The sequence below is a fragment of the Sinohyriopsis cumingii genome, chromosome 15 (assembly GCF_028554795.1).
Source record: "Sinohyriopsis cumingii isolate HCF-2022 chromosome 15, ASM2855479v2, whole genome shotgun sequence".
Taxonomy (NCBI): Eukaryota; Metazoa; Mollusca; class Bivalvia; order Unionida; family Unionidae; genus Sinohyriopsis; species Sinohyriopsis cumingii.
This window is the reverse complement of record NC_142975.1, coordinates 21,420,422-21,433,013: the sequence shown is the minus strand read 5'-3', so window position 1 is coordinate 21,433,013 and position 12,592 is coordinate 21,420,422. Positions and strand designations below refer to the sequence as shown.

The window sequence follows — 12,592 nt, the reverse complement described above, 5'->3', positions numbered from 1 at the left end:
TATATATACATCTTGTATTAGATATACCAGGTACAATGAGATCGTATGTATACATGCTTGCTGGGCATATATATATATATATATATATATATATATATATATATATATATATATATATATATATATATATATATCTTGTATTAGACATAGCAGGTACAAGGAGATCGTATGTACACATGCTTGCTTTGCACATGTATACATGTTGTAGTAGATACAATAGGTACAAGGATATCGTACATATGCATGTTGTAAGGACATATGTATACATGTTGTAAGTGGCCTTGTTGTTTACTTCATTCAGTGGGCTAGAAAGATGACAAGAACATGTCTGTTTTGATGAGTTTATTTCATTTGGTTTGTATCATTCTACTGTTGTCTTGTCTCAATAATTTGAATCTGTACTGTGGTACATCATTACCAGAGTAAAATGAGTCTATATTGTAACCAGTCTATGCTTTTTAAAACAATTAACAGAAAAGAGTGAAAAGCAACAAACTTGGTAAAATTCAACAAATAATTTATTTCCTTTAAATTCAAAGTGAAAATGAAAAAAGAAGAACTTATGGCATTGCGAATTAAATCCCAAATAATCCTAGACCTACAGACACACGTCCTAATAATAAAAGTTATGAATAAACTTTTGTGGAAACCCAACGCTAAAAGTATTGACGGGCCTGTGATGGCTCGTAATGTGTTGATATGCCAACAGTCTTTTGTTGAATCGAAATAATACAATCCAAGAAGAAATCTTTATTTGAAATTTCAGTATCAAATGAAGTCCCTATTTCCAAGAATGCTATCAGAGAATATTTGTATTTCCTGGGAGAAATAATCTGAATAATTCCAGATCAAATAATGTACACAACAATAAGCACAAAAGAATGATTTCCCAGTGACAAGAATATATGGACCATTGTTTGTCCTCGGGTCACAATTAGCATTTTCTTAAAAAAATATCAAAAATAAACTTTCTTAATGTTTACCAAATAAAACGTTAGTTATAATTAGAAAGTCTGCTACTAAAATTATAATATATAACCTGGAATATGTTAGGTACGCCAGGTAAATTGTAGGGGAATTCTATTACCCTAGACCCAGACCCAAATACACGTGTTTACTTCTATTAATAATGATCCTAGTATTAAACCCTCACATAGAGAATAATTCAGATCCAGTAGAAAATAACTTTTTGGTCAAAGTTAAGTCCAAATGTTACATTACAAATAGCATATAATGCAATTTTTTTTTAAATCATGTCAAAAATCCTAACACAATGCAAATTAAATATGCATAACAATATTGGGATAGACCACGGCCAGAATAAAATTAGTATATATTCTAATACATCATTGCCAGAATAAAGTGAGTCTATATTCTAATACATCATTGCCAGAATAAAGTGAGTCTATAGTTTGATACATCATTGCCAGAATAAAGTGAGTCTATATTCTAATACATCATTGCCAGAATAAAGTGAGTCTATATTCTAATACATCATTGCCAGAATAAAGTGAGTCTATATTCTGATACATCATTGCCAGAATAAAGTGAGTCTATATTCTAATACATCATTGCCAGAATAAAGTGAGTCTATATTCTGATACATCATTGCCAGAATAAAGTGAGTCTATATTCTAATACATCATTGCCAGAATAAAGTGAGTCTATAGTCTGATACATCATTGCCAGAATAAAGTGAGTCTATAGTCTGATACATCATTGCCAGAATAAAGTGAGTCTATATTCTAATACATCATTGCCAGAATAAAGTGAGTCTATATTCTAATACATCATTGCCAGAGCAAAATGAGTCTCTTTTGTGATACACCATCACAGTAGTAAAATGAGTGTATTGTGTGGTACACCATTGCCTGGGTAAATATTGAAATTTATCGTTCCACCTCTGTTTCTCTGTCCTTCGCAATTTGTTTGTTTCACCATGCTTCATTTTCATTCTATCAATAACAATCAAAGACTAGCATAAAAATGAACAGTGTAAAGGAAATAGCTATCAATAATGACTGAAATCGTGCATAAAAATGAAACCTGAGAAAATGACCAGTGAAAAGGAAGCAACAATCAACAATAAGTAAAATGAAGCATAAAAAGAAGAATGAAAAGGAAATAACAATCAACAATAAGTGAAATGAAGCATAAAAAAAGAGCGAAAAGGAAATAGCCATCAACAGTAACTGAAATCCTACTTAAAATGAAATTTTAAAAACGAGATAATTCATAAATAGGAACAGTGAAGTGGAAGACCAACTATCAACAATAACTGAAATCTAGCTTAAGAATGATCAGGAAATAATTGTATCAATCGCCGTGGTATTTTGCCTTTAAAGTCATACAAATCATACGGACAATCAAAAATAACGTCGGAGTCTCCGCAGTGCTAATATGGTATCACCAAAAGTGGGACAGGCTGTGTCATCAGAAGATATTTTCACTGGTGAATGGATTGATATGTGAAATCTATATGACGTCACGGTGACACATCAGAGATGGTGAATGACAACTTTTGAATGGAGACATTCACACGGTCCCAGTTTTGTCTATCCTCGGAGTTCTCTAGATTTTTTCAATTTGATTTACAGTTTATCGTTGAGATGATTGATGGGTTTGTATAATATTGTCTATTATGAACAACGTAAATGTGCAGTTTGCAATATACTTTGCTCATCACTGTTTGGAAGGAAAAAAAAAAAACAACCTCATTGATGGTCTATTTTAATGCATTATGTGGGACAATCACCTTCTATTTTTACTAGAGACAGTGACTGATCCAAGTCTCAACAGACGGGGAAGAATTGTGTTACCTCCCTTGCATGCAAGGAAACCTGTTGTTACCATGCTATTATATATACTGGCTAAAAGGGGGGGGGGTGCTCTCTGATACGGGTCTGACAAGTTAACATGGGTGTGCGCATTTTAAAATTTCCTGACAAAATAGCTTGAAAAATACTCCCGCTTTGATCACCTGAAAAAGAAATAATCATATTCAGTTTTCTACCCGTGAAATTAAATGGCCAGTCCCTAAGAATTTATAGTAATGTGATTTTGTTTAGTCTCTGTACACATTTTTGCATAGTTAAGCATAGCATCTAGTGGTTAAAATATTGTAAATCTTCTGTCTGACATTAAGGGACGGACCATTTAATACTGGGGGCGGGGGTCTCTGGTTTGTAGAAAGGTATATCTAACTATATTCATTGTATTGGTTCAAAAAAATTATTTTGTGGTTACAAAACTATCCTGTTCCAAAATGAACTCGTAGCTATGACCATCCCCGCAACCACCACCCCACTGAAATGGTCAGTCGGTAAAAATGCAACAGTCAAGCTGGATGCAACTCGAGTTTAGCCTAAATTTCACAGATTACAGATATATGCCTCAGATGTAAATGTCAAGATATGTGGATGAAACTGAGCCATAGTTTATTTAATATTTATCCGTGCAGCATGTCCTTGCTGTCCATTGTTTTCTTAAATGAATTGTGAGCAAAATGAACCGTCTCCCAGTATCCTTGAGTCTTCATTTGCTCCAACCATTCATTAACTATAGGCCAGAGACCCAAACTAGTGCCAGTTCACTACAATTTTACCAGAATTGTGGCTACTAAAAAATCCGCGATAGTGACCCTATTTCCTGTCAAATATCTGTTAGAAAACAAATATTTTATTTCCAAAATCTCAAGATGTTGTGGCCACTGTTTTAGGCCTTGCTCCAAGATGACTTCATTCGCCTTCGAGGATATAATGAAAACCTCTCGACGAACTGTGGGTACACATAATTACAGCAAACAGCTCTGAAACAAATAAAAAAAATATCATTTGACTGGACTCTTTATTCTTCCTGTTGTGCACTTTACACCAATGTTAGAATGGCTACCTACCTATATACATGGGTTGCAAAAAGTGTGTGTGTGTGTGATTAGGATTTTGACGTAGCTTTAAAAAATTTTCAGTCATATCGCCACGATGACTGCAGTGTGACAGTTTATAGTGATGTCTAGCACTGGGGCATCATGCCGCAGACTTGTAGCATGATGTCCCACCCAGTCACATTATCCTGACACCAGGCCGACCAGTCCTAACACTAACCTCTTAATGCTGAGCGCCTAGCAAGGTAGCTGTTACTGTCATTTTTGTAAGTCTTTGGTATGACTCGACCGGGTTCGAACCCACGACCTCCCGCTTCCGAGGCGGACGCTCTAACCACTAGGCCACCGGAGCGGTCTGTTGCAAAATGATAATATGCCTTGGCTATGTAAGAATATGATCTGCAATTATTTGAATGTGTTTTATTTCCATCAGTTTGCATTATATGACAATATAATGCAAATGGATAAAATAAAAAAATTAAAAATAACCTGCTGATGCAAGTGTACAAGTGTATTGTACAAAAAACAGCAATTAAAATTCCATACTGTTGCACGTGTGCCGCCATACAAGGAGACAAATATAATGTTTTGAATTGTCACGAAACATTCGACATTTACACAATGTATTTTTATAGCTGTACTACGTAGCTACCTGAGCACAATGATTCGTACATTTTCGATATATAGACAGACCTAAACAAATTGCTTGATGCCCAGCAAAGTATGGATTCACACAGCATCCTTTGTTGCAGACTGGTTCCAAAGCCAGCATGATGTGTGTACATGGTGGCCAAGTATCGCAGTACTGGAATGACAAGGAATATTAAGGGAAAGACCTAAAATATACATCATCTTGATACTTCCCAGCCATATTAGATAAGGCGAATTCGATAATAAAACGGTACAAATTAAAATCATAATGCATAAAGTATGTTAGGTAAGGGGTATCACACATTTAAATGTATCAATCACCAACCTTGGACAATGTAACAAAGTATATTAGGTAAGGGGTATCACATATATAAATATATCAATCACTGACCAAGGACAGTGTAACAAGTATATTAGGTAAGGGGCATCACGTATATAAATATATCAATCACTGACCAAGGACAATGTAACAAAGTATATTAGGTAAGGGGTATCACACATATATAAATATATCAATCACTGACCAAGGACAATGTAACAAAGTTTATTAGGTAAGGGGTATCACACATATAAATATATCGATCACTGACCAAGGTGAATGTAATAAAGTATATTAGGTAAGGGGTATCACACACATAAATATATCAATCACTGACCAAGGTTAATGTAATAAAGTATATTAGGTATGGGGTATCACTCATATGAATATGTCAATCATGTTCTGCACATAGACAACAGAGTACAACTTTGGGCAAGAAAGATGGAAAATGTTTTTTGTAGCATAGGAACCTATTGCTGTTTACAACAGCTATATTTTTGACTTGGTGGAGAAGAGAGGAGTTTGCCTTTGTTTTGAACTTTTTTTTATTTTGGTATAAACTTGAGATAAATAGGTAAATCATTCCAAAGTGTACATTTAGTATGTGCGAAGAACTCTGAATCATAACTTTTGAGAACAGGAATCATGAAGTCACGTTTCTCGCAGCTAAAATGATTAAACCTTGAATAAGTCAAGATTAAAATTTGTCATATTTGAAGGAGCTGTATCATTGACATTTCGATAAACACAGATGAGTCTCACTTTATCTTGCTTTAGGTGATAAGTGGCTCAAGATTTCTAAGGTTAAGGTCATTACAGGTGTCACCGTTAAGACTATATAAGTTAATGTTGTTTCAACACCACAGAAGTACTAACAGTTTTGGGTTTTGACGATAAATTGCTTCCTTAATATAACGGCCCACTTTTAACAAATAAGGACATGAACTACGATGAAGATGATTACGAATGGGATTTTAGATGCAGCATCCAATAATGAGATTTCTTCTGTTTGGTAAACTATTAAATGTTGATACCATTCAAACACTACCATATCCTTGTCAACAAGGATCGGCACTTCTCTATGGGGAAGTTTCTTCAAAGTGTCTGGTAGTTTGGGTTCCTCTGCTATATAATCCATCTCAACAATGATATGAGGAATTTTTTGCTGTGAATAAATAAATTAAAAATGAGAACATAGATGTATTAAGAAAGATACATTAAGCATGGTCGCTTTATACACGAAATTAGTTTAGGAAATTCAAGTTTGCTTCATAAAAAAACAACCTAGCAACATAAATTACATATATGACAGCCTAACAAAATAAAATTGCATCTGTACAGGGTAACAAAAATGACTGCATTTATGGCAGGGTAACAACATAAGTTAATTACATAAATGACGGGTAACACCATAAATTACGTATATGACGGGGTAACAACATGTATTACTTATATGACAGTCTAGCAACATGTATCGCATATATCACAAGGTAACAACATAACGTACATGTATGACAGCGTAACAACATAAATTGCATATCTGACAGGGTTTCAACATATATATATATATATATATATATATATATATATATATATATATATATATATATATATATATATATATGTGTGTGTGTGTGTGCGTGTGTGTGTGTGTTCGAATCTCCGTAGAGTACGAATTAAAAATTCTCTAACCTGTATGATAGCATATATATATATATATATATATATATATATATATATATATATATATATATATATATATATATATATATATATATATGACAGTCTAATAGCATAAATTACATATATGACAGTGTTACAGCATAAATTACATATATGACAGGGTTACAGCAAATATTGCATATATGACAGGGTAGCAACAAAAACTAGCTAAATGACAGGGTAATAAAAATGGAATTTTTGTTTTACAAATCCATAATCTGAACAATAAAACTTAACCTAACGAAAGACAAGCTCACATCCCAAACCAGCAATATATATGTTCTTAAAAATCGCAATCTACAGGTGTACTGACTATTAAACCAATGTATATAATTTTCTGGAGTTTGGATTAAATCCCTTTAAATGGCCATTATTCACTTTATTTCTAGTCTCGTACATCCATATTCCTTAGAAGAGTATTTTATATAAGCCCCGAGAAACACATGCAGTAAAATTAATGTTAAAGTACGTGGACATATTTTGGACGCTGTCAGCCTATTGGTGTAGCACAAACAGGATTGAATGTCGCGTGCTGTGATGTCACAAAGATAGCTGCGCGTATTTTAAAGAGAAACATATAACCACCTTTCAGTCAGTTGCTTTTTTATTTGTTTTGGATTGGTTTGGTTTTTACTGTTCTCCAGCTTATGTTTGCAGCTTCAAGGCTTATGTAGTAAAATACGACATGTCTTAAACTATGAGGAGATACGGCAAACGTTACTGCAGTCATTAGACAATAAATACAATCTTAACATGAAATAATGATAATAATAATAATAATAATAATGTTTGTATGGTCTATAGCCATCTTGTCTTAAAGAACTAATAAAACGTCTAGCCGTCTCTTTGAACTAAAACAATAGGTTTTGTGAAAAAGATTAGTACTGCGTTCATCTGACAATATTTAGTTTAGTGCACCGTGCTTACAGCAGCTAAAGATGCTTGTCTTGTGGCTATGCTAGTCAGTTAGAAACGACCTGTGCGAGGGATTGACATTTTCAGCCACCAATCGCTTTTAATATGTAAATGTATTAAAATTAATCTTTATCTGTATTATTGTGAAAAAATGTTTATGTGATGCTTCTTTGTGTGCACGACAGAAGGTCAAAATAATCCACGAACCAGGATAAAGGTCAATAGAAAAGTGGTTTATGAGTATAATGGCTATCTATTGTCATTAACTCAAAAAATGTTGTGCGCATCGATGGCAAAATGACATTGTACTAAATCTTTGAAGCTCTAGTTTACGTTTCGTCACAACGTTGTAAACATTGAATCATTTTAATGTTTATATATGCATATGTCGATGTTTACAGCTATTATTAACTATCTTACTCAACATGAGGCTTTAAACACAGCAGAATGTAAAATAGAGAGAGATGTAATTCCTTTCACAATACAATATAACCCTTCATTACCTAATATAGGTCGTATAATTAATAAATATTATAGTCTCCTAAATTTATCCAATAAATCTAGCGTCAAATCACTTTTCAAAATTAAACCAGTTCTCGCTTATAGAAGACCCAACAATTTGCAAGATTTTTTAATCAGAACTAAACAGACAGAAAATAAAAAATACACTTTTCGTCATCTAAATGTAACAGACACCGGTGTTCTCAATGTGCAAACATAAGAGAAAGTACTTCTTTCAGTAGTGCTAATACAAAAGAGGTATTTTCTCTACGCGATAACACTAACTGCATATCAACTGATGTGATTTATTTAATATCCTGTAAAAAATGTAGCATGCAATATGTTGGACAAACACTACAACAAGTTTTTAAGAGAATAATAATCATCGCTTTCATATAAAAAATTATAGAGATCCTCAGTTTTCCTCTAATGTTTCAACACACTTTAACACCAATGATCACTCTCTACTTGATTTTTCTTTCATGCCAATAGATATTGTGCATGGTGACATGAATAGACTCATAAAAGAAACTTATTGGATTCATAAGTTAGATACTCTGTATCCTAATGGACTTAATGCTAATGCACTATATAAAATTGTATAATTTAAATTGATATATTGTATATCCTTTATAACAATATAATTATATGTATGACTGTTTGTCTCTAGTTTATTTTAATATTTTACTAATTCAAGTTTCATTAGAGACTCGTGTATCTTTTAGATCCTGTCATATATAATTGTTATGATGATGCATATCATTTATGACGTTACGTAATGATGTAATTGTTGTTTTAAAATAAAAGACGTCATCCGTTACTTTCAAAACATTTCGTGCCTGAAGAAGCATACATTAAATGCGAAACTAGTTGCACAAAATTTTCGGCGTTTGTGTTGTTTTTTTATTACGATGTTTACAACTAAAACTTAAAACTCGTCACCCCTGTGTGATTCTATAGCATGCTTGTGTGAGGGTATTGTGTGTCTATAAACGCTTCTACCTACCTATGTGGTAGTATAGCATTGTCTCTATAAGTACTTCTACCTTGCTTACTTGTGTGTGATAGTATTGCATGTTAGTGTGTGTGTGTGATATAGATTTTAAACGCACCTTTAACAATTTTTCAGTCATATCGCTACGTGTGACAGTTTATAGTGATGTCTAGCACTGAGACACCATGCCGCAAACTGTAACATGATGTTCCACTGTCACATTATCCTGACACCAGGCCGACCAGTCCTAACACTAACCACTTAATACTGAGCGCCAAGCGAGACATCTGTTAGTACCGTTTTCTTTACAGCCTTTAGTATGACTCGGCTGGGGTTCGAACCCGCGACCTCCCGCATCCGAGGCGGACGCTCTAACCTCTAGGCCGCCGGAGCGGTCCGGCATGTTAGTGAAGGCATAGTGTGTTTATAAAGATTTCTACCCTTTTTGTTGGTTATTACGGGGGTGTGTTTGGATTTTAAGAAAAGAGGCTGCTGGATTGCACGGATAGTGCACGGATAGTAACGCAAAAGCGAGTGCTGGATTGTAGGATCTGTGTTTGGACAGTAATAAAAACGTAGTTGCTGGATTGTGAGGCATGTGTTTGGACAGTAATCAAAACGTTAGCGGCAGGCAATATGTGTGGTGTGTTTGGATGTTATTCAGAAAGCAATTGCTGAATAGTGTATGTGGCGTGCTGATTCTAATTTTAAAAAATGTTAAATTTTGTATTGTCCCTATAAACACTTTTTCCGTAAAATGCCTTTCCCATGTTAAACCTATGAACAAATCTAACATAGGATTTGCCGTATATCCCCATAAATTGACGTCAACCACTTCAAACAATGTTATCATTTACCTCAATGTTAAGCCCATCGACACATTTAACATAAGATTTCGCGTTTGAGGCCATAGCATCTCCCGCATGTTAACCTATGGACGCCTATATTATCGTCTGAGGCCCAGTCCCTCTTATAGCTCAACATGATTATAACAGTTTCGCGGTATTCTGAGTAGTTTTAAAGATTTTCTGTTTTCCTCAATTTTATTGACATTGTTTCCAAGGTAGGAAACTCAACCATTCATACATTGTCACCATTGTTTTAAAGATTATACATGTATTACCTTTGTCTTTGATTTTATTTGCATTATTACAGAATTGTAACACCATTACCTTTTATAGTTTATCTTGCAATTCTTTGTGCTTACGTTTATTTGGAAGGGCTTATCTTCCTAAATTTGTGTACAATTCATCTTACATTTTTCGAACATCACCTTTATTTCGCACCATGCAGCTACAATTGTGCTGAAGTGCCGTAAAACTATATTACGCACATATCTGCATACATCCGACAAAGGACATCAATCGAAATAGCTTTTTCACTAAAATCCAAACACGTCACAGATGCTGCCCAGCACTATAGAAATATAAATAGCATACACGCACACACATACACACGCACGCACGCGCGCGCGCACACACACACACACACACACACACACACACACATATATATATATATATATATATATATATATATATATATATATATATATATATATATATATATATAAAGAGGTGAAATGGTAACAAAGTGACGTGGGGGGGGGGGAAGATGACGTCGATGCCACTTTAGAACAGTTCGGTATGGGGGGGGGGGAAGATGACGTCGATGCCACTTTAGAACAGTTCGGTATTGATGTTCACATATTCATAAATCCAAACGACATCATACTTATCAGCTGGAACAGTGATCACAAGCATTTTAATTTCGAAGTTAGAAAGTTTGTTGACAAAGAGGGAACCCAACGGCATTCTCTGCATTCAATGGCGTCTCCGAAGTTTATAAAAAGACAGTTTAAAATCATTTTTCTTTCACACTTTATTGCTATAGATACGTTTGTCTCAAGCTTGCACGAGAAGACATTGAAAGAGCATGCGTAAAACAATTTAAAAACATCATTACCGCGCAAAATCATAAGCGTTAAAATCAGAACGAAACGACTGTTTATAGACTTCGTTACCTGCAATAAATAAATCCACACTGTTCTACAGAGGGGAGAGGTGCGGCAAATGTCAAGTTCAACAGGCTGACGTAGGCTGACCATCATCAAGTAACCTACATCCTGAACAACAGGAACAGAATGGCGTCTACCAGATGTGGCTTAACTCAGTATGCCAGCTTTCTCCTCGTCTTTCTTATCTTTGGGTGAAATGAGCACGGGATTAATAGAATGTCGGCGTCTTGTAAGAAAATTGGTTCAGTTCACTTCAATATCATTTCCCATGCATTGGATATTGGAGTCATCTGAAAGTCTTCTTACACGATGGGAATGTGCATTCTTGATCTCTTCTTTATCTGAAACATGGTATATCTTATTTCAGTAGCTCCATCGTGACCTAAAAATGGTTCACTACAATGATACTTAAAAATTGTCAATGCCGCAGAGCAAGTTCACAGAGTCGGAATTGTAAATGCCATGCGTTGTCGGATCAATTTAAATTTTAAATTTGAGTCCATTTGATATAAATTTCCTGACACTCGTTAAATAATACAGAATGCCACTCTATGAAGCAGCTCGTGACATATATGTAGTATTGTTCAGCTTCTTTGACAAATTTTATATTGAATGAGCACGTGTAAATCCCGTTTTTCAAAGAAAGACGTGGAAAATGCATAGCATTTTCATTTACTATCAACGTATAACGTTATCTGCATTGGTAGCACACATTAAAACTACCGTTCTGGGTTCGATCCCAGGCTCCAGCGTTGGCGATGTATCATCTAATGTTTGGAGTTTTCTCCAGGTTCCTGTAAATATAAATAACTTACCATCATCTGTTTGTCTCTCAGCAAAGTTCTGGGTTGATTGATCGGAAACGGTTTCTTCAATTATCTTCATAACTTCTCCAACATAGTTATCTCCTGAAAACAACCTCCTATCTGGAACTAAACAGGGTTCCGTATAATCGTTTCTCCATATTGCTCGTGACCGCTTTATCAGTATGCAAAGGTTGCTAAGCGTTTTATCCTGGTTGCACACTAGTCCCTCACTATAAAGAATGATGTCATGGTTTATACAAATAGTCCTTCATAACGAGTGGCTCATTATCAGGGTTCATAATAATCGAACATAAATCGCTAAGCTGGAGTTTTCTTCAAATATGAGCAGAACCGCATATATAAGTAACGTCTGACTTATATCCCATGTAGTCGGTTTGTATCCAGCATTGATCAACAAATTGTTTGTCCTTGACCTATTGCGGGCTAAGGTATTGCAAGCAAACGTTGTTTTCTTTTCTACCCACTGAACAATATTTTAACGAAACTTTGAACAAAGAGAAGACATGACTCCTATTTAAAATCACTTTAATTGCATATAATTTTCGACTCTATTCTAACCTCTACAACGATTGATACTTATTGACACCAAGCTTTCTAATTGCTATGGAACGAGCTAGGTGCGTGCGAAATGTCAGGGTAAACTTTGACACGCAATATAGTCGTGTCTATCAAATACAAAACACTTTCATCCGACTCGTGTACAAAAAATAGATATTGATAATTAATTGGATTTTGTCTGTCGAACAGTATTTTTCTGGTTTTT

The 12,592-nt window shown here is 34.6% G+C and overlaps 1 long non-coding RNA gene across 1 annotated transcript; it reads right to left on the bottom strand.

The window, feature by feature from the left end:
• Nucleotides 1-327: 327 nt before the first annotated feature.
• LOC149781390 (uncharacterized) lies at nt 328-12,177 on the bottom strand. Its single transcript, XR_016414703.1, has 3 exons — nt 11,818-12,177; nt 11,009-11,343; nt 328-6,018 (listed from the first exon to the last, which is right to left on the bottom strand). It is a non-coding gene; the product is annotated as an uncharacterized LOC149781390 (long non-coding RNA).
• Between the last annotated feature and the right edge of the window lie 415 nt (nt 12,178-12,592).